Consider the following 23,657-nt stretch of genomic DNA (forward strand, 5'->3'; position numbering starts at 1 on the left):
TATCCACTGTGCCACCTAGCTGCCCCTATCACATGCATATCTTAAGAATGAACTTTTTAACAGTGAAAACTACCCCAATATAAAATGAACTATATCAGCCTAAAGAGAGTTCCCCCTCATTGGAGATCATGAACACTTTTCAGTTATAGAGAGAAATACTGTTCATCCAAAGGTTAACCTAGATGACATCCGAAATTCCTTCCACAGCTGGCTCTCTGTGTCTGTGAAATGGAACCCCTAGACAGAGAAAAAGAGTTTAGGATCATACAAAAAACTGGAATCTTGTATAATCTTTGATTATTGGTTGTTACAATAAATATTGCATCCAGGAAGTAGAAATGGACTAACTCTCTTACTCAGTAATTTTAGAAGTTAGAAAGCAATTAAAGCATAGCCCAGAACTGAGAAAATATTTTAAACCTTAGTTAATTGAAAAAAAATAACATTTTAGAATTGAGGAATACTAAAGTAGGATCTATGATGCTAAATTTCTACTTACTTTGGGAAATGTAAAAAAAAGAAGAAAATCATTAAACAGTAAAACTATACATACTGGAAAATTAAAATTGATCACCGTAAAATGTTTTAAATAATATTTATCTTTGTTCTTTATAATAATTTACTATCGATCAGGCATATACCATACAAGGTGTGGTGTTCATTTTAAATATGTCATGCATCTAATCTGGTTATTCTTAATCTTTTGGGGTATATCATAGACTTCTTTGGCAATATGATTAACCCTCTAGAACTTTTCTTAGAATAATGTTTTTAAATGCATATAATAAAATATATAGAATTAAAAAGAAAGCAGTTACAATGGGGAAAATGTAAAGTGTTTTTTTCTCCCCATAAACATTCATGAATCCTCTCAAATCTGTCAATTGATCTGGACCCTAGGTTAAAGAATCCCTTCACTAATAATCATTTTAAAAGAATGCAAATACATGATAGACTTTTTTTTTCTTTTTGTTGCTTGAAGAGTTAAATTGAATTTTCTCTTCTGTTTTCCTAATTGATACAGTCAGATAATTTTATAAATAAACTTATGTAGCAATTAAAAGAATATCTTCTGGGGCAGCTAGGTGGTACAGTGGATAGAGCACTGGCCCTGGAGTCAGGAGGACCTGAGTTCAAATCCAGCCTCAGACACTTGACACTTACTAGCTCTGTGACCCTGGGCAAGTCACTTAACCCTCATTGCTCTGCAAAAAAAAAAAAAGTATCTGCCTCTTCATCTTTTAGCACATAAGATATAAGGGGTCCTGCAACTTCTTCTGTAGCCATATGGCTGTGTACTGAGTTCTCTGGGGTTCTCAGTAGGGAAAGTAGACTACAAGTTCTGAAACTCAGTGCCCTATTGAATCCCCATTCCAGCTACTCCAAGGCAAAATTCTATTTTTGACTTTAGTTTATAGCCCCCTCCCCCCCCAAAAGAGATGGAAATAGAATAAATATGTAGGACACAAAATGAATTAAGTATAGGTGAGACAATTTATACCCACACAAAGAAATTCTATGTATGCTTTAACAGAAAGAATGAAACAGGATTCAATATCTTAACTAATAATAATAGCAAAGTTAGTTGATAGACTAATATTCGACCTTTGGGGGTAGAAAACAGATTTTTTTGACTACTAATTAGTCATGCTACATTTCACCTCCATAGAAATTCTCTCATCAAACAGCCAAGCCTGATCTTTCCATTAGCATCTTTCTTGAAGCAGACCCTTTCCTTGATAGCAGCCCACTCCCACTGCTGTTTGGACCTTATCTCCCCTGCTGCTTGGAAGCCAAGGAAGGGAAATCAATATCTACCAATATAATCTCACCAATCTTCTGATGCTCACACGAGAGGTAAATTTTGCCAGGTACCCTAGGTAGAAGCCCAATTAGTTCAGTCTATGTAGGGATCCTATTGCAATTACGTTGGGATAGAAAAGGCTGCTCCCCTTCCCCTGCTTTCTAAAATGGCCTTTCAAGTACTCAGGGGCGATGGAGCCACACTGATCAGTTATAAGGACATGATTCTGGACAAGTAGGCTGAACAGTTTAGTGTTCTCAACAGACTGTCATCAACCAATGCTAAAGCCACTGACCATTTACCTCATGTTGAAGTCAGTCCCTTTCTAGCTGAACTTCCAACTGGAGAAGAGGTTTTAAATGGCACTGTGTTCCTCCCATGCCCAAAGTATCTGGTGCTGATTCCATTTCAGGAGAGATTTAATATCAGGGGGTCCATTACCCATACAAAAGCTGATAGAAATCTTCCAGGTTATGTGCGAAGAGGAGGCTATCCCCCAGGCTTTCAAAGATTTGTCCCTTATCCATCTATAAAGAACAAGGAAATAGCTCATTCTATGACAACCACAGAAGGGTCTCTCTCTTAGTCATTGCTGGCAAGATTCTTGCCAGGGTCCTTAATCAGCTGATCCTTCATCTGAAGATGATCACCTACCCTAGAGGCAGAGTGGATTCAGAATGATTGAGGAATGATAGACAGAGTGCTGTCTAATGACTCCAGGAGAAATGCCAGAAGCTGAACTGTACACAATGCTCATTGATCTACAAGGACTTTTATAGTCACGAGGACCCGTGAAAGATCATGGTAAAATGTGTTTGTCCAGAAAATTCATCAGTATTCTATGCCAATTACAAGATGACATATTTACATGGGTTCTCAGTAATGAATGATGCTCTTGTGCTTTCTCAGTCACTAATGGAATGAAACAGGGATGTGTCTTTGCTCCCATGCTTTTTAGCATGATGTTTTCAGTGATGTTGTCAGATACCTTCAATGAAGATGAAAATGGTATCAATATCAACTACCACACTGGTGGTATATCATTTAACTTGAAAAGTCTATAAGTAAAGACTAAATTGGAAGGAGAATTAAATGTAACTTTTTGTTCACAAATGATAATGTACTCAATGCAGCCTCTGAGCCTGAAATGCAACAAGGCATGGAATGATTCTCAGCCATTTGTGTTCATTTTGGCCCAACAATTTGCACCAAGATAACAGAACTTCTCTACCAGCCAGCACCATAGTAACCATATGACGAAATATCAGTTAACAGTAAATGGAGAAGTTTTGTATGCTATGGATAAATTCACTTATCTTTGCCATATACTTTCCAGCGATATACATATAGATGATGATTCATACATTGCTAGGTCAACATCTGGGAGGTTACAAAGGAATGCTCAGGAAAGAAGAGGTATTTGGCTGCCTAGGTTTCATTTTTGTATGCCTGTGAAACCTGAACAGTCAACCAGTGCTATGCCAGGAAATTGAATTGCCTCCATGTGAATTTTCTTAGGAAAATCCTAAAGATCACTTGCCAAGATCAGGTAATAGACAGCGAGGTCCTTTCTCAAACTGAACTGTCAAGCATTCAAACTCTACTACAGAGAATGCAAATCCAGGGGGCTAGTCTCATTGTTTGAACTCATTGTTTGAATGTCAAATATACATTTGCCTAAAAGACTATTTTACAAAGAACTCACACAAGGCAGGCACTCACATGGTAGTCAAAAGAAATGATACAAGGACATTCTAAAAGTGTCTCTGAAAAACTTTTGTATCATTTGAGAGACATAGGACACATGGACCTAGGATCAGATAGCGTTGTAGTTTTTGTTGTTGGTTGTCCTTCATTCTCTGAGGACCCTGATATCAAAGTGATGTCATGACTTGCAGTAAATAGGATTTAAGTGAGGGAGGGCTGTACAAGGTCACCAACCTGACTTTCTCCTCCAAAGTCATCAGGACATCTGGACAACTGGAGATGGCCCCAGATATATCTGAGAAGGCACTGTGCTTTGTGAATAAAGCAGAATTGCAGAAACTCAAAAGAAATGAGATGCACAAATTCAGAGACATCTACTTCACAAATGGTCACACAGACTATTGGTGCCCAGTCTGTGATAGAGCCTCCTGAGCTTGTATTGGTATGAGCAGCCACAGCCAGCGACAGTATACATTGATGTGATGGCATTTTTGTTCTCTTTGAGAAACAACAACAAAATAATACTTTGTCATTTGAATGATTGTTTTGAAGAAGGCTACCAATTAAAACACAGAAGATTGTGATACTTCTTGAATCCAGCTCTTGCTTATTACAAATTAGTTTATTCCAAACTCCATGTCCCTAGTTTTCTGGCATCAATTCCAGTATCTCTTCATGGGAAACTCTCTAATCTAGCCCTATTACCCAATCTATAACCTTTCACAAGAAAGGTCTGCTTGATATGACTAAACCTCCAACCAAAAACTTCATTCGTCTCTATCAGTCCATGCCTTGCCAATCCTATAGTAAGTAGGCCATGGCCCCACCCATTCTAGTATGAAAGGAAACAGCTTCATTTATAAGAAGCTTTTTAAAAAAGTAAAATATCTATTAGTTGGTGTTTTTGTATCTGTCTCCACCTGAGCTATCTCCTCAACCCAGGTCTTTACCAGTGTCTCCCACTACTTCCCTGCTTCCATTAAGGGAATTTCCCATTGGGAAGGGCACAACAGTAAGGCATGCCCCTTTTTCTATAAGCAGGTTATCTCAGATTAAAGAGAAATTGGGGAGCTATTCAGAGAACCCCACAAAGTTCATAGATGGCTTTAAGTCTGTGACACTGGAGTTTGACCTTTCCTGGACCGATTTGCAAATTATTCTTGCCAGCTGTTGTACCCCTGATGAGAAAAAACAGATTTGGGACCTGGCGGTACAAGTTGGGGATGAACACTCGCAGGTTGGAAATTGGGTTGGGGTCCCTGGTTTTACAGCTGTCCCGGTCATAGAACCGAGATGGAACTATGATAACAGGGAAGACAGAGCTCGTAGAAATCACATGATCACCTGCCTAGTTGAGGGAATGAGAAGGGGGGTTAAGAAACAAGTCAATTATGGAAAGGTGAGGGAGATAACACAGGGGTCTGATGAAAATCCTGCTGTCTTCATGAGCCGCTTAGCAGACTCTCTGAAGAAATATACTAACCTAGACCCCCAAAGAGATGTAGGAATTACTGTCCTCAATATTCATTTTATCAGCCAGTCTGCTCCTGACATTAGGAGAGAGCTCCAGAAGTTAGACTGGGGTCCCCAGATCCCATCCTCACAACTCCTTGACATTGCTTTTAAGATTTTTAATAACAGGGACCTTGCAGTAGCCAAAGAGAGAGAAAAGATGGCTCGTGCCCGCTCCATAGACCAAGCTTCTATAATAGCAGCCGCCATCACCACATCTGCTACCAGCAGAACTCCGGCTGGCCGAGATTCTGGCAGCTGTAGTAAACCGGGACACAGAAGTGGGGGACGCCGCACGAAGGTGAGGTCAGCTCTCCTACCTCTTTGTCCCCAGGGCAGCACCCAAGAGATCGGCTCTGCAGCTTGCTCTCCTGACCAGCATCGTGTCGGGCCTATGGCCAAGCTGGACATAGGAGGCAAGCCTAGGAATGGTTTTGGGGCGACCTCTGTCTTACTCTCTGGTTCAGGTCCTAGCATGCAATCAAGGCACAAAGTAGGGATGGGATAAAAGGGACCCTTAATGTAGACAGACACTGCCTATCACAGAATTAGGCTTGAACTCCCTCCTGTAAAGCAGGCCACACCCTGTCCTGCAAAAAGGTCCCACTTGACTCCTGATCTGATAAAGTCCCTTTTCCTTTTTTTGCTCTGGTCAGTTTTAATTTTTTTTGTTTAAGTCTGTTCCATCTAGGCTCAAGGATTCATGACACTGTGCCTACGTGTTGCCTCTGGACTCTCTGGGCCCCTCACAACTCCGAGCATTCCAGGCCTTCTCCACTTCTCTCCCCTCCCCCTCCCTTGCGCCGTGATTTCTTCGACCCCCGGTCAGCATGAAGCAGTTTCAGAAGAATCTTCGTCCCCTTTCCTTATATATAGAGAAGTGGGGAATGTCATGGGGCGCAGAGCACCCCAGAATTTCTCTGGGGCACACCGAGGAATCTTCTCCTTGAGAAACTAAACCAGAGGACAGATAAGGCCTAGAGGAACCAAATCGGACTGAGCTAGCTTGGGATTCCTACCCTTCATTCCGGTCTCCCTTATCCTGGGGAGATAAGTTTGGGTGTGGCTTCGGCCTTTGTGTTCTGAAGAGGGATCCGTAGCCACCCCTCACCCAATTCCTTTAGTCACTACCAGTGGGGGATGGTCCTCCACTCCTCACCCAATTCCCCCAGCTACCACCAGTGGGGGATGGTCCTCTCTCACTAAAGGAACTTTTCACGGGCAGATGGTCCACCCCCATCAGTCCTCTATAAAAGTACCTTCCGGTCTCCTGTTCGAGGAGATTTGGTACCTCTGAGCCATGTGCTTTATGCCAAATCTCCCCATGAAAAGTCTAAGGATTTCTTTCATGGTTTCCCTCCCCCCACCCTTCCCTTCCCTTGCTCCTAAATAAACTATCACCTTGTTCTAACTAAGTTTTGTGTGCAAGAGGGTGTAATTCTTTAAAGAGGAATTCCCAAGAACCAACCCCAACCCGTACCCCATTTCCCACTATATCATCTGGCGCCCGAACGTTGTAGGGACGTGGGATTTTCCTCTTTCCTCTTAGCACATAAAACTGGGGGGTGGGAACCTCCCTTCTGGGTTTCCTTTCTCCCTCTCCCGCCTGACTCAACCTCCCGTTTGAGTCACAGAGAGGTAGAGAGAGGGTCAGCTTTCGCACGCGACAGTGGAGGGCAGCCTGAGTCTCCCTCCCTCGCTGAAAGCTCAAACAGACGTCTGGACCACGCTTGGCACAGAACCTGGAGGTAAGGCCCTACCTTCTGGGTTTCTCTTCTCCCTCTCCCACCGGACTCAACCTCCCGTTTGAGTCACAGAGAGGTAGAGACGGTCGGCGTCTGCACGACAGCAGAGAGCAGCCTGGGACTCCTAGATGTCCGAACCACGCTAGGACCCTCAGACTACACGTTTCTGGGTAAGAACATTTATGCTTATGTGTCTATCCCTTACCAGCTCTCTGCTCTTGGTTCAGACTATTCTCCTTAGACAGTAGTTATGGGACAGAAAGGGAGTGTTCCGAAAAATTCACCTCTGGGGTGCATTCTAAGAGATTGGACTAGACTGGAACTTAAAAACCTAAGAAAGAGATGTATGATACATTTTTGTAACAATTTATGGCCACATTATCCTCTAGGAAGTGAAGGAAATTGGCCTGTACACGGCACCCTTAATTATAATACCATCTTGCAATTGGACAAGTTTTGCAAGCGTGAAGGGAGATGGACAGAGATTCCATACGTATCGGCTTTTATGAGTTTGAGCCAGAAGTCAAAGGGAAAGGATGAGGTCCCCTTGCCGGTTGAGAATCACCAAAAGCCCAAGCAATTAGCTAACCCTTCAGGCACCTACTCTGAGACCTCAGCCTCCCCTCCTCCTCAAACTCATTCCCTACCTGTTTCTCATTCCACTCCTTCTCCGCCTGCTTCCGTACCTATGGGTCAACCACAGTCATATCACTCTATGACTGAGACCTCTCCTTGCCCATCGGCTGATCTCAGAACCAATTCCCTGTGCCACACGGGGAGTGGATATCAGTCTCCCTCTATCCTGCTCTACCCCATTTACAATCGGGGGGAACTCCAATATGTTCCCATTTCTCCTGTTTTTTCCATTCAGCCGACCCCATCTGCTTTACCTAATCTGCAGTCACCTACGGCTATCTCCCTTTCCCCATCTCCACCCATGCAGCAGCCAAAGACTGTTTCCCCTCCCCCACCTACTCCACAGCCAAAGGCTGTCACCCCTCCCCCACTGGGCCCTGCGCCCAATCCTCTGTCTCCACCTGAGCTATCTCCTCAACCCAGGTCTTTACCAGTGTCTCCCACTACTTCCCTGCTTCCATTAAGGGAATTTCCCATTGGGAAGGGCACAACAGTAAGGCATGCCCCTTTTTCTATAAGCAGGTTATCTCAGATTAAAGAGAAATTGGGGAGCTATTCAGAGAACCCCACAAAGTTCATAGATGGCTTTAAGTCTGTGACACTGGAGTTTGACCTTTCCTGGACCGATTTGCAAATTATTCTTGCCAGCTGTTGTACCCCTGATGAGAAAAAACAGATTTGGGACCTGGCGGTACAAGTTGGGGATGAACACTCGCAGGTTGGAAATTGGGTTGGGGTCCCTGGTTTTACAGCTGTCCCGGTCATAGAACCGAGATGGAACTATGATAACAGGGAAGACAGAGCTCGTAGAAATCACATGATCACCTGCCTAGTTGAGGGAATGAGAAGGGGGGTTAAGAAACAAGTCAATTATGGAAAGGTGAGGGAGATAACACAGGGGTCTGATGAAAATCCTGCTGTCTTCATGAGCCGCTTAGCAGACTCTCTGAAGAAATATACTAACCTAGACCCCCAAAGAGATGTAGGAATTACTGTCCTCAATATTCATTTTATCAGCCAGTCTGCTCCTGACATTAGGAGAGAGCTCCAGAAGTTAGACTGGGGTCCCCAGATCCCATCCTCACAACTCCTTGACATTGCTTTTAAGATTTTTAATAACAGGGACCTTGCAGTAGCCAAAGAGAGAGAAAAGATGGCTCGTGCCCGCTCCATAGACCAAGCTTCTATAATAGCAGCCGCCATCACCACATCTGCTACCAGCAGAACTCCGGCTGGCCGAGATTCTGGCAGCTGTAGTAAACCGGGACACAGAAGTGGGGGACGCCGCACGAAGGTGAGGTCAGCTCTCCTACCTCTTTGTCCCCAGGGCAGCACCCAAGAGATCGGCTCTGCAGCTTGCTCTCCTGACCAGCATCGTGTCGGGCCTATGGCCAAGCTGGACATAGGAGGCAAGCCTAGGAATGGTTTTGGGGCGACCTCTGTCTTACTCTCTGGTTCAGGTCCTAGCATGCAATCAAGGCACAAAGTAGGGATGGGATAAAAGGGACCCTTAATGTAGACAGACACTGCCTATCACAGAATTAGGCTTGAACTCCCTCCTGTAAAGCAGGCCACACCCTGTCCTGCAAAAAGGTCCCACTTGACTCCTGATCTGATAAAGTCCCTTTTCCTTTTTTTGCTCTGGTCAGTTTTAATTTTTTTTGTTTAAGTCTGTTCCATCTAGGCTCAAGGATTCATGACACTGTGCCTACGTGTTGCCTCTGGACTCTCTGGGCCCCTCACAACTCCGAGCATTCCAGGCCTTCTCCACTTCTCTCCCCTCCCCCTCCCTTGCGCCGTGATTTCTTCGACCCCCGGTCAGCATGTAGCAGTTTCAGAAGAATCTTCGTCCCCTTTCCTTATATATAGAGAAGTGGGGAATGTCATGGGGCGCAGAGCACCCCAGAATTTCTCTGGGGCACACCGAGGAATCTTCTCCTTGAGAAACTAAACCAGAGGACAGATAAGGCCTAGAGGAACCAAATCGGACTGAGCTAGCTTGGGATTCCTACCCTTCATTCCGGTCTCCCTTATCCTGGGGAGATAAGTTTGGGTGTGGCTTCGGCCTTTGTGTTCTGAAGAGGGATCCGTAGCCACCCCTCACCCAATTCCTTTAGTCACTACCAGTGGGGGATGGTCCTCCACTCCTCACCCAATTCCCCCAGCTACCACCAGTGGGGGATGGTCCTCTCTCACTAAAGGAACTTTTCACGGGCAGATGGTCCACCCCCATCAGTCCTCTATAAAAGTACCTTCCGGTCTCCTGTTCGAGGAGATTTGGTACCTCTGAGCCATGTGCTTTATGCCAAATCTCCCCATGAAAAGTCTAAGGATTTCTTTCATGGTTTCCCTCCCCCCACCCTTCCCTTCCCTTGCTCCTAAATAAACTATCACCTTGTTCTAACTAAGTTTTGTGTGCAAGAGGGTGTAATTCTTTAAAGAGGAATTCCCAAGAACCAACCCCAACCCGTACCCCATTTCCCACTATATCATATATATATATATATATATATATATATATATATATATAAATTTCCCAACATATCATCCATTTTTCCTCCTCCAGGAAAGCCATCTTTGCAGCAAAGTAAATAACAAACTAATAAAATAATAACATAACCAGGCTGACATGATATACACAGTGTGTGACATTTGTGAAGAGAGGAGGAGGTAGATATTCAAATATCTCCATTAAGTTCAAAACTGGTCATAATAGTTTCATAGCTTTCAATTTTTATTTCATTGTTGTATTGTTGTAGTGGTGTATGTGTGTGTGTGTGTATATACGCACACATACACACATACATATATGAATGTATGCATGCATGTATACACACGTACATATATTTTTTCTGAGCTTCGCTAACTGCCTTTTGTATTAATTCATAAAAATAACATAGGAATAATATAGAGAAAGGAGAATGAAAAACACAAATATGACAATTCCAAAAAGATTTAAAATTCAATGCTTCTTTTCCTGTTTATTTAACTCTACACTCCCTCCCCCTTTCCTTTATAATACTGGGAAAATAAGCAGCAAAACTAAACAATATTATTTTAGGGAAAGAATTACTTAATAAACAAAACCTCTCCCAGCTGCTTCCAATAGCATGAATTCATGCTCTGCTAAATTTAGAGTAAATACACTATAACAAGAGTCATAGGATTGCCTGGACAAAACTGACAATGAAAGTATGATATGTATATCTATAGCTATGTATATATCTATAAAAATTATATATATGTACATATATATGTACACACATACATATACATATATGTATATATTCTGATGTATAACTAAAATTCCAAATTATAAAATAATATATACCTGACATTCCAAATTGCCATTATTTGGAGTTTACCTACATTCCTCTGAATGCTGAGGAATTATATTTGAAATAAGATTGAGAATATTTCCTTGTTATCTTATTTAGTTTTGTATGTTTTCCAGGGCAGATATCAGTATTCTTCACATAAGTGCTTAATAACTATTTTCGAAATTGAATTTCTTTAGTCTGAAGATTTTGATTAGATTAATTTAAAGGTGCATTTAGAAAATAGCTTGACATGCTCATTTTCTTGTCCCTATTTACTTTACTCTAAATCAATTCATATCTGTCTTTCCAAATTTCTCTGAATTGTTCATATTCATTATTTTTGTCACAACAATATGTCATTATATTCATAGGCCACAATTTGTTTAATGAATCCCTAATCAATGAGAAACTAATTTGTTTCCAGTTCTAGGTGGAGTAGTGGATAGAGCACTAAATCTGGAATCAGAAAAACTTTTTGTTCAAATTCAGCTGGGATACTTTGTAACAGATGACCCAGAAAATCACCTAACCTCTGTCTCCTTCATTTTCTAAGGCTATTGTGAGGATCAAGAAAGAATCATTGTAAAGTACTTTGCAAACCTTTATGTGACATAAAATGCCACCTATTAACATTTGCTATTACAGAAAAAGTTTGTGTGTGTGTGGTCTGTATATGTATATATCAATTTTATGCACATATATTCATGTATGAAAATATATGTGAGTATATAAATAGATATATATTATATGCACACACACACACACACACATATATATATATATATATACATATATGTGGAGAGAGAGACAGAGACAGAGAAAGAGACAGACAGAGAGACAGAACTGGAGTTTATAGTATATGTTCTACAATGAGATCTCTGGCTCAAAGGGTTTAAATATAGGGCACCTTCTATGACTATTTATAAGGGAGCCACCAGAGTTATTCAAGGTACTACCCAAGACCAGAGGATCTCAAAAAAATGCAAGAGATAGAGAGTCACTTGGGAAAATCTAGGGAAATGTAATGGTATAACCTTTAAGAAATGACAAATATAAAGAAATCAGAAAAATGGGAAGATTTGAATGAAAGATGCATTTTCAGACTTGATTAATGTATCAATTCATTTGACAAGGCTACAAATTTGTTAAAAAGAGACTGAGAATAATAGAATTATTGGGAAGAATATATATATATACATATATATATATACACACACACATATAGATTATCAGTGCTCTAAATATATAATAAACAGAAACAGATCGATATGTATATATGTGTGTATCTGTATATACATACATACATAAAGATATATTTACTAAATATCAATAAAACATTTTTTAAAGGAAAGCCTCCAAGCAAAGATATATATGTGGGAATTAGAGTCAGTTACTGTATAGTTCAATGGGCCTGTCAACTCTTTGGCAGCCTCCTTTGTGTGTAGATAAGAATTCAAGTACTACCTGTTGACAATGGAACTAAGAGATTAACGAATAACAATGCTTTGTAGAAGTTCCCAAGGATAAACTTTAATAAGCATTGACTTTCAATATGAACTCTAACAAGAGTATATACATATCAGAGATCTCATTAGCAGTGCCCTTTTAAAGATAATATTTTCTTTTAAAAATTCTTCCCCTCATCCTCTTCCTTCTGATGATTAACATCCTCATTCTTAATTTAGAGGAAGCAGAGCCTCTAGAGCACATGAAGACAAAAAGGTTTAACAAATTCAATCTGTGGCTTTCCTTAATAAAGCACTTCAATCTAAACTAGCACTTTTCCTCTAACCGAATTGTCTCACTTTTTAAAGTTTCTCAGGTTGTAATGTTTTGCTTTTTTCATTAAGAACTTAGCTCTATTTTATGATTTAGAATAATTAAATATTCTATCAAATGGTTTTGTTCTTTTTACCCTGGTAAAAAAAATTAAAATCCTGGATTTACAACAGTGATTGCTTTTGTCCAATCTGTTAAAAGAGTGTTTGACTCCAACAGTCTATTTCAATACTCCCCAAACACTTTTTGATTATGCAGTATTTATTAAAAAAAAAAAATAAAGATACAAAGGCTTAATTCCCAATATGGCTATTTATTTATAAATTATATATATGTACTAATTAAAAGTAATATATACATTAGGAAATATACTGAAATAGACATTTAGAAGGAATGAGTCGAAAATCAAATGTGCACTATTTTAACTCATTAGTGGCATGAAAAACTTTTGTTATATAAAACATTATCAAAATTATTTTAGCCAAAGAATAAACAAACAGGTTTAATTATTTTTAAATATCTCAGTATATAGATGGCATAATAAAGTGTCATGGGGCACAGAGCACCCCAGAATTTCTCTGGGGCACACCGAGGAATCTTCTCCTTGAGAAACTAAACCAGAGGACAGATAAGGCCTAGAGGAACCAAATCGGACTGAGCTAGCTTGGGATTCCTACCCTTCATTCTGGTCTCCCTTACCCTGGGGAGATAAGTTTGGGTGTGGCTGCATCCTTTGTGTCCTGAAGAGGGATCCTTAGCCACCCCTCACCCAATTCCTCTAGTCACTACTAGTGGGGGATGGTCCTCCACTCCTCACCCAATTCCCCCAGCTACCACCAGTGGGGGATGGTCCACCTTCATTAAAGGAACTTTCCACAGGCAGATGGTCCACCCCCATCAGGCCTCTATAAAAGTACCTTCCAGTCTCCTGTTCGAGGAGATTTGGTACCTCTGAGCCATGTGCTTTATGCCAAATCTCCCCATGAAAAGTCTAAGGATTTCTTTCATGGTTTCCCTCCCCCCACCCTTCCCTTCCCTTGCTCCTAAATAAACTATCACCTTGTTCTAACTACGTTTTGTGTGCAAGAGGGTGTAATTCTTTAAAGAGGAATTCCCAAGAACCCCAACCCGTACCCATTTTCCCACTATATCAAAAGCATATGTCAGAAGGATACCTGTCATAACCAGAGGGTGATCTGGGGGACGAGGAATGGGTTTTCTGAAAAAAAGAAGTGGAATTTTACCAATGGCATTTGTCCAGCTGTTGCTGCCAGTGTCTGGGACCTGGTTATATTCTTATCCTCATTGAAGAAGAGAGCACATTGTCAGGTTCATATTATTGGGAGGAAATGGAGTGGAGATTATTTGGTTAGAATGGATGAAAGTTAGGGCTGGTTGTGTTAGGGGCAAGCAACACCACTGGTTATGTGATGATGGTATGGGATGCAACCAATATTCTAACCCTTCAATTGTTTATTCCTATACCCATTAAGATCATGCCTTCCACCACCAACACCACCTTTCTTCTCCCTAATGTGGAGACAGCTAGTCAAATTTTATAAGAAATGAAAGAAAGTATAACACTAAAAATAAACTACAATATACCCTATTCCCATCTCTTTTATACAGAGTATTTAAAAAATTTTAGTGACGATTTAAACTTTAGTACCTTGAACCTGCACTAAAGTCATTGGAACACCTTGTATTTGGAAAGACACGAAATATTGATCTGAGTAACTGTGAAAAATAGATAAGAAAAAAACTATCCCATTTCCTTTAGTAAGGCATCTTTAGATCAGAAAAGCAGAAGAAGTATGGGGATTAAATCCAGACCAATCAAGGCACAAGGTAAGAGTCTGGAGATATAAACACAAAACAAAACAAATGATCCAGCTTATCCCTCAATGAAAATAAGCCATATATTATTACACAGCAAAAATTAAATTGATCATAAAAATACAAATAAAAAATTGTAACACTCCCTTTATGTAGATCATAAGAAAATATAAATAGTAATCAATAATGGAGAGGAGAAATATAAAACCTAGAAACAAGATACTAACAAATGAATTAATCATAGAATCATAATAGAAATCATTGATAACTATGTGAATCACAATTCTTATGATAAACAACATAGAAAAGTGTCTGGGCTTTAATTAAAGCTGTGCTCAATAGGAAAAAAACGGTCTATAAAAACATGATTAAAAACAGGAAAAGAGAATAATGAAATATTTATAAAATTCAAAATTCAAAAGTAACAAATTAAACCCACAATAACTGCAGAAGAGGAACTTCTGAAACGTTAGAAGAAGAAAAGATAATTTATAAATCAAAAAACCATAGAAATAATAAGAAAAGCTAAAATTGGTTCATTAAAAAGACTAAGAAAATTGATAAACATTTAGTCAACCAGACTAAAATGAAAAGGGAAGAAAATCAAATTAGTCATTTAGAAATGAACAAAGTTTGGGGAAGCTAGATGGCGCAGTGGATAGAGCACTGGCCCTGGATTCAGGAGTACCTGAGTTCAAATCCGGCCTCAGACACTTAACACTTACTAGCTGTGTGACCCTGGGCAAGTCACTTAACCCCCATTGCCCCGCAAAAAAAAAAAAAAAAAAAAAAAAAAAAAAAAAAAAAAAAAAGAAATGAACAAAGTTTAAATCATAACAAATAAAGAAATAGTAGAATTATCATAACATACTATCCAGTTTTATGCCAACCACACTGAAAAATTAAAACAAACAAGAACAATATGTGTGTATATATACACACATATATACATATGTATGTGTATCTGTGTATATATGTATATATGTATGTATATATATGTGTGTGTGTGTGTGTGTGTGTGTATATATATACACCAGTGGAGGTCTTAAATTAAAAATCACAAAAGGAAATAGAATTAACTTTAAGATTCACTTTTAAATAAAATAATAGCAAGGGAACCACAGTGATCTATTGCATATATCATACAATATGTTGAAGTGGGATCTATAAGAGGAATTCAAGGCTGGTTTAAAATGAGGAAAACCATAAGCAAAATTGACCATATCCATAACAAAAACAACAAAAAGCACATGATTATGTTCATAAATGCAGAACAAACTCTTAACAAAATACAATACCCATTCCTATTAAAAATATCAGAAAGCAAAGGGACAGATGTACTTTTCTTAAATGATAAGTAATCCATCTAAAACCAAGAACAATTGTTATCCGTAATAGAGATAAGCTAGAAGACTTTTCATTAAGTTCAAAGATGAAGCAATGATGTCCACCATCATCATTCTTATTCATTATTGTACTAGAAATCCTAATCATAGGAATAAGGCAAGAAAAAGAAGTTGAAGTCATAAGAATAAGAAACAAAGAAACAAAACTATCACTCTTTGATGATATTTGTTTGAATACTTGGAGTGTCCTAGAGAATCAGCTAAAAAACTAGTTGAAGTAATTAACAACTTCAGCAAAATTTCAGGTGTTATAGATATTTAGCTGATGCCCAGGGGTCCCACCTGAGTGATTTAGTATTGTTTGAATTGGGTGAGGATCAGAAACTGACTAAGTACCTACTTGGGGATGATTAGATTGTAGCCATACCTGGCCAGCCCTCAGTGACGTGTTGGTGTACTACTGATGTCAATAGGGGACCACTCTCAGCCAACCAACTTGAAGGACCTCCCCTTTGGGGGAGGGAGAGAGAAAGTAAGAAGGGGAAGGCTGGCTCTATCCAGGCCTCTTTCTGTTTGGTGAGCTTCAGGAGGATACTGGAGAGGGACTGCACAGCTGACTCCCATTGAAACTATTGACCCCAGGTAGTAAGTTATTAGAAGCAAGACCAGCTCTTTGAGTTAGCTGAGCTGGAAGTAAGTTTGGAGTTTGAGTCAGTCTTTGCTAGAGCCAGGGAGCTTATCTGTTTTTCTCTTCCCCTATTCCCTTTTCCCTGGCTTTATTAACTTTACCTTTGTTGTAAATTTTATTCCTGTTAATAAAACCTGGTTTGTTCATGGAAAAGAGGCTGTTAATCTCCTTTCTTATTAGCCTGGGAGAAATAACTAAAAAACGCAGTTTGGAAAGGAGGAAACTTTTGACCTAAAGGTCTCTCATAATTTTCTGAACCCCAATATTATGGTGAGCCACCCAATTAACTCTCTCCATAATAAATTTGGCCCCTACACAGGATATAAAGCAAACCCACATAAATCATTATCATTTCATTATATTAGCAGTGAAACCAGAAAGAAGAGAGAGAAAAAAAATTAAATTTAAAATAATCACAGAAAGTATAAAACACTTGGGAATCTATTTTCCAAGACATACCCAGGTATTATAGGAACAAAATTAGGAAAAATAAACTCATATAAATGAAGACAGATCTAAACAATTGGAAAAATACCAATTGCTCAAGGATAGGGAGAGCCAATTTAATAAAAATAACAATCCTACCTTAATTAATTTATTTTTCAGTGTCATACCAATCAAACTACCAGTGGTGGTTGTTTATTGGTAAGAAAAAAAAAAGACTCCCCTCCCTAGTACACATAATTAAGAAATCAGAGAGAAAGTACTATAGTCAGGAAACCAATACATGGTACAACATAGTACTTGCTAAAGGATTTCCTTGCCTCCTAAAAATTCTCTTTCATTTGACTGCCTTAATATATGCAAATTTCCAACATTTTATGTTTTATGCAGACATGGTGTCTAGGAAGAGTTTCTTTCTTTCTTTCTTTCTTTTGTTATTTATTTGTTTGTTTATTTATTTATTTATTTATTTTTGGTGTGAGGCAATTGGGGTTAAGTGACTTGCCCAGGGTCACACAGCTAGTAAGTCTCAAGTGTCTGAGGCCAGATTTGAACTCAGGTCTTCCCGAATCCAGGGCCAGTGCTCTAACCACTGCGACACCGAGCTGCACAGAAGAGTCTCTTAATATGGAGGGTGATAAAATAACAGGTCCATAGTAAGAATCATATTATTAGCTGATCCATATATATGAGGGTTGTGAAATGCATTTGGGGTTGTTCTGTTTACTTATTTTCATTGTCTAAAAGTATCTTTCTGGATATATAGAAAAAAGTTATACACATTATTTCTTTTATGAAACAATGTGTTGAAGAGGGCTTTGCTGTAGGGAAATGGAGTATGTTTTGATCTTGAGAGAATACATGGAACATGTAGGTTTTGCTTGGGGTCAGGATACAAGAAATGTCTAAAGAACCTGTGTTACTTCTCTATCCAAAAGCCTTCAGTGGGTCCCTCATGACTGCCCAAGTGAATTCTTAATCCCATCACTTGAGGTCATCCTTGATCCACAGCTACCAATTTAATGACTGTAAAACATACATCTGTTTATGCCACACCCCTGCTCAAGAAGTTTCTGTAGTTACAGTAATAAGTAAACTCCTCTTTGTGTCATTTCAAATCTTCCAGAATCTAGCTCCAACCCAACTCTCTAGTCTGATTTCACATTTTTCCTTGTCACATATTGTCTCCCCGCAAACCATCCTAATGGCTGTTCCCTAACGTGACAATCACGAAATAGAAAGAAGGGAGAGGAGAGGACAGTAGAGGTGCTAGAGAACGACCATAAGTCATAGCAGTTTATATTTACAAAATGTATGGTGATACTCAATTTTCATTTTCTCCCCCAACATTCCTCCTCTCTTTCACAAACTAAAAACATAAAGCACAATAGATTTTACTTGCCTCTCTACTACCTTTATCTCTGCCCCCACCCCCTGCAAAAAAGAGGAAAAAAAATTCCCTAACAGTCTTCAGGCAGTCAAAAATATTGAAAGCAAGGGAAGAAATAATAAAAACCAACAAATTTTAAAATGCTCTCTCAGCAATACTATTATTAATAATATATGATAATAATAAAAATTCACATTTGCTCAGACTTCAACATGTAGAGAGAGTGAGGGATAACAGATGGAAAAAATGAAATACTTGCTTTCTATAAAATATTAAAATAATCAGAAGAGGCCTCTAGTTAATTGTTAAATCTTCAAGGAAAATTTTTTGGAAAGTCATAAAAAAATATTGCACAAAGTGACATGTGAATCATTCGTTATCTACATTACCAGAACTAGGTAGTTCCTGCAACAATTAGATCACAGATCAATGGAGGTTTTGAGGCATTCATATAAATTTTTATATCCATTATCTCTGTAATAATGACTGTAACATATATAGGCAAAACAGCCAGTTATTATCATATCCAGGCAACGAATAAAAAAAAAAATAACAAGACAAAGGTATGACCAGGACTCAAATACAGATCTTCTGGACTCCAGTTCAGTATTCTTTCCACTTTTAATTCTAATACCTAGTTGATGTCCTTAAGGGTAAAATTGCCTTCCATCTTTATTTCATATGAACCTATTTCACTGGATTTTTTAAAAAATGCCCTGTTATGGGGCCAGCTAGGTGGCAAAGTGGATAAAGCACCGGCCCTGGATTCAGGATGAATTGAGTTCAAATCCAACCTCAGACACTTGACACTTAACTAGCTGTATGACCTTGGCCAAGTCACTTAACCCTCATTGCCCCACCAAAAACAAAACAAAACAAAATGCCCTGTTATATTAATTGTTCTGGGACTGTCCTTTTTGTATTTTTCATGCTTTTCATACTTTTATCTTTATTTAGAAGGAAATAAAAAATTCTTCCAAGTCAGCAATCTGTGTTTTTTTTTGTTTGTTTGTTTTCCATGTATAGCTCCCTAAACTCCTAGGATAACTTTTAAACTTCTGGTGACAAGGGATTAAAACAAGAGGATTCCAATTTGTATCTATGACTTATTGAGGCAAGTATCCATCAGTGAATTATTGCATCTTGGAATGAACACCAATCATAGATTCCCAAGAAAATGCCATAGGGTGTCAATAAAGGAAGCATTTCAGTGATTCTTTAATCCTATTGTTATTTCTTGCCCCAAAGCATTATTCCCATTTGGCCATTCAAGACATCACATCTAAAGGAGAGATCAATGTCAGCCAAGTCAACTGTTATTGAAAAAAGAATTCTGTTTATTTAGAAACATGACAGCAAACTCGCTCAGGCTTTTTAATAGGTATTAAACTTTATGGAGATGCAGACAGACCAGAATTTATGATCTAATTCTGAATTCTAGTTCCAAACCACAAATCACATAAAATTGCTGCAGTCGTATGGACAGATTTGATTGTTATCCAATGAGTTGGGCAGCTCAATGATTGTAATTAAATAATATGATCAGAGAGTAAATGTACCTCACTTGCCTTTCCAGGCTGTCTTAGTTTTAAGCCATATTTAGACCATTTTTTAGGTCCTAAATCAAATTAATATTTCTGAATAAGACTTTTCTTACTGCAAGTTACCTCCTTTCCCACCCTCCCTCCAAAAAGTAATTTACTTAAAGTACGCTCAGAACAGTAAATAGAGCATAGCATCTGCAAAAATTCTCAAGAGCCATGGAATTGTTGTCAGTGGTTACCCTAAACTATAGATAAAACTGGACATTTCCTGAGACACCAAATTTCTAGAATTAAAGGAGAATGCTGTTCTCAGGAGACAGAGAGAAAGCCTTGAATGGACATACTATGAAATGTAGTGTTCATTTTCAAAATTCAAACTGTGGTAGTCTAAAGTTTCTTCAAGTAGGCTAGAGACATCAGGAAAATAAGCCAAGCTATCAACATTAATTCTACAGAGAAAAACATGGAAAAGATCTATGATTTCATTAGAGTGAGAGAGCTTCTGGAGTGGGAATTCTAATGCAGATAACAATCTGTCTATGACTTGGAAGATGTTATCAAGAGTTGTCAGATATACTTAGAGTTTATATGATATGACCAGGCTGTCATAGCTGGCATTGAGGATAAGACATTGGCTTTGATGGGGCAACAGAAAGGGTGATGGTAACCTCAACATTAATAAGAAATTTTAGAAAAGGGGAAAGTTTTAGGGAGAAGGAGTTTAGGTTTTAGATAAGATGAGTTTAAGTTGTCTACAGAACATCTAGTTCAAAAGTTCCAACAGGCTACTTCTGGTGCCAAGATAGTGGAATGAAGAAGGAACCCTCTGGATTTCTCTCAAATTTCTCCTCCAAACTAATATAAAACTGCCTCTTAATTTTTCTAGGAACAGGGAAGCAACCACCCAGCCTGGAAGGAAAAGGTCTGTCTTACCTGGGTGAGAGGGAAGTTAGGTCCAGGAGCAACAGCAGCTTCCAGGATCACAGCAGGGAACCTAAAACAGGGCTCTGAGTCTGGGGCAAATCACCAGTGAGGCCCTGCCCTCCTACAAACCAGCAGCTACCTGGCCAAGAAAGTAGTCTGGGCAACATAGCAGGGACCCTCATCAGGCACCCCACAGCTACCACAGACCACCAGGGAGGCTTTGACCCCACTGCTGAAAAGTAGTGAAGCCCTGCCCAAGGCAGAGCAACAGGAATTTCTCCCCACCCCTGCCCTGAACCTCCCAGCAGAGAGACTTTTCTTGGAACAAACTAGCAGCCAGCAGCAGGGGGTTCCAACCCTCAGATCTGCAACAAAATAATCTTTCCAGGGCCTGTTAGCAGAGGAACTCAGTTAGCATAGCAACTCAGCAGCAGGCAGTTTGGCAACAAAATTCCTCCTCCAGGGCCCACTAACAGAAAGGGCCTGCTTACAGAGCAACCCAGTGACAGGGCACCACCCCTGGGGCCGACGAACAACAAGATCAGTTCTCCAGGGTATATGTCTATGAAGTCAAATCAATACTTAACATATATTCACCAAATGGTATAGCATCTACATTTTGGAAGGAGAAGTTGAATGAGGTACAGGAGGAAATAGATAATAAAACTATCCTAGTGGGGGATTTTAACCTTCCCCTTTCAGAACTGGATAAATCAAACCAAAAAAATTTTAAAAAGAAAGAAGTTAAGGAAATGAATAAAATTCTTAAAAAGTTAGATATGATAGATCTATGGAGAAAACTGAATGGTAATAGAAAGGAATATATCTTGTCAGCAGTAAATGGAACCTAAACCAAAATTGACCATATATTATGGCATTAAAACCTTACAACCAGATGCGGAAAAGCAGAAATAGTAAACACATCCTTTTCAGATCATAATGCAATAAAAATTACATTCAATAATGGACAATTGAAAGTGAGATTAAAGACCAATTAGAAATTAATAAACTGATCCTAAAAAACAAGTTGGTCAAAGAACAAAGCAGAGAAACATTTCTTGATTTCATTAAAGAAATTGACAATGATGAGACAACACATCAAAATTTATGAGATGCAGCCAATGTGGTACTTAGGGGAAAATGTATATCCCTAACTGCTTACATCAATAAAATAGAGAAAAAGAATATCAATGAATTGGACAGGCAACTAAAAAAACTAGAAAATGAACGAATTAAAAATTCCCAACTAAACACCAAATTGGAAATCCTGAAAATCAAAGGATAGATTAATAAAATTGAAAGTAAGAAAACCATTGGATTAATAAATAAAAGTAGAAGCTAGTTTTATGAATAAACCAATACAAACAAAACATTGTTTAATTTGATCAAAAAAAGGAAAGAAGAAAACCAAATTACTAGTATCAAAAATGAAAGGGGTGAACTCACCACCAATTAAGAGGAAAGTAAGACAATTATTACAAACTACTTTGCCCAATTATGTACCAATAAATTTGAGAATCTAAATGAAATGGATGAATATCTACAAAAATATAAATTACCTAGGTTAACAGAAGAAGAAAAACATACTTAAATAACCTAATTTTAGAAAAAGAAATTGAACAAGTCATCTATGAACTTCTAAGAAAAAATCCCCAGATGGATTCACAAGTGAATTCTATCAAACAATTAAAGAACAATTAAACCCAATAGACAATAAATTATTTGAGAAAATAAGTGAAGAAGGAATCCTACCAAACTCCTTTTATGAGACAGATATGGTGCTGATACCCAAACCAGGAAAAGCCCAAACAGAGACAGAAAATTATAGGCCAATCTCTCTAATGAATATCAATGCAAAAATTTTAAATAAAATACTAGCAAAAATATTACAGCAATATATCAGAAGGTCATCCACTATGACCAGGTGGTATTCATACCAGGAAGGCAGGGCTGGTTCAATATTAGGAAAACTATCAGCATAACTGACCATATCAATAATAAAAGCAACAGAAATAATAATATAATTATCTCGATAGATGCAAATATGATTATCTCAATAGATGCCAAAAAGGTCTTTGACAAAATACAGCACCCATTCCTATTAAAAATATTAGAGAGCATAGAAATAAAAGGAGCTTACCTTAAAACGATAAGTAATATTTATCTAAAATCATCAGCAAGGGGCAGCTAGGTAGCTCAGTGGATAAAGCACCAGCCCTGGATTCAGGAGGACCTGAGTTCAAATCCATCCTGGGACACTTGACACTTACTAGCTGTGTGACCCTGTGCAAGTCAACCCTCATTGCCCTGCAAAAAAAAGAAAGAAAGAAAGAAAGAAAACATCAGCAGCAAGTATTATATGCAATGGGGATAAGCTAGAAACCTTCCCAATAAAATCAGGGGTGAAGCAAGGATTCCCATTATCACCTCTATTATTTAATATTAAACTAGAAATTTTAGCTATAGTGTTAAGAGAAGAAAAAGAAATTAATTAGAATAGGTAATGAGAAAACAAAACTATCACTCTTTGCGCATATGATGCTATACTTAGGAAATCCTAGAGAATCAACTAAAAATCCTACTTGAAATTATTAACAACTTTAGGAAAGTTGCAGGATACAAAATAAACCCACATAAATCATCATCATTTTTTGTTTGTTTGTGGGTTTTTTTAATTTGATTTGGTTTGGTTTGGTTTGTGGGGCAACGAGGGTTAAGTGACTTGCTCAGGGTCACACTGCTAGTAAGTGTCAAGTGTCTCAGGCCAGATTGTGATCTCAGGTCCTCCAGAATCCAGGGCCAGTGCTTTATCTACTGTGCCACCTAGCTTCCCAAATCCTCAGCATTTCTATACATTGTCAACAAAGTCTAGCAACAACAGATAGAAAGAGAAATTCCATTTAAAATAACTGTGCCCAATATAAAATACTTGACAGTCTACCTGCTAAGACAAACCCAGGAACTATATGACCAGAACTACAA

Source organism: Dromiciops gliroides, chromosome 6 (genome assembly GCF_019393635.1).
Source record: "Dromiciops gliroides isolate mDroGli1 chromosome 6, mDroGli1.pri, whole genome shotgun sequence".
In the NCBI taxonomy this organism is placed as follows: Eukaryota; Metazoa; Chordata; class Mammalia; order Microbiotheria; family Microbiotheriidae; genus Dromiciops; species Dromiciops gliroides.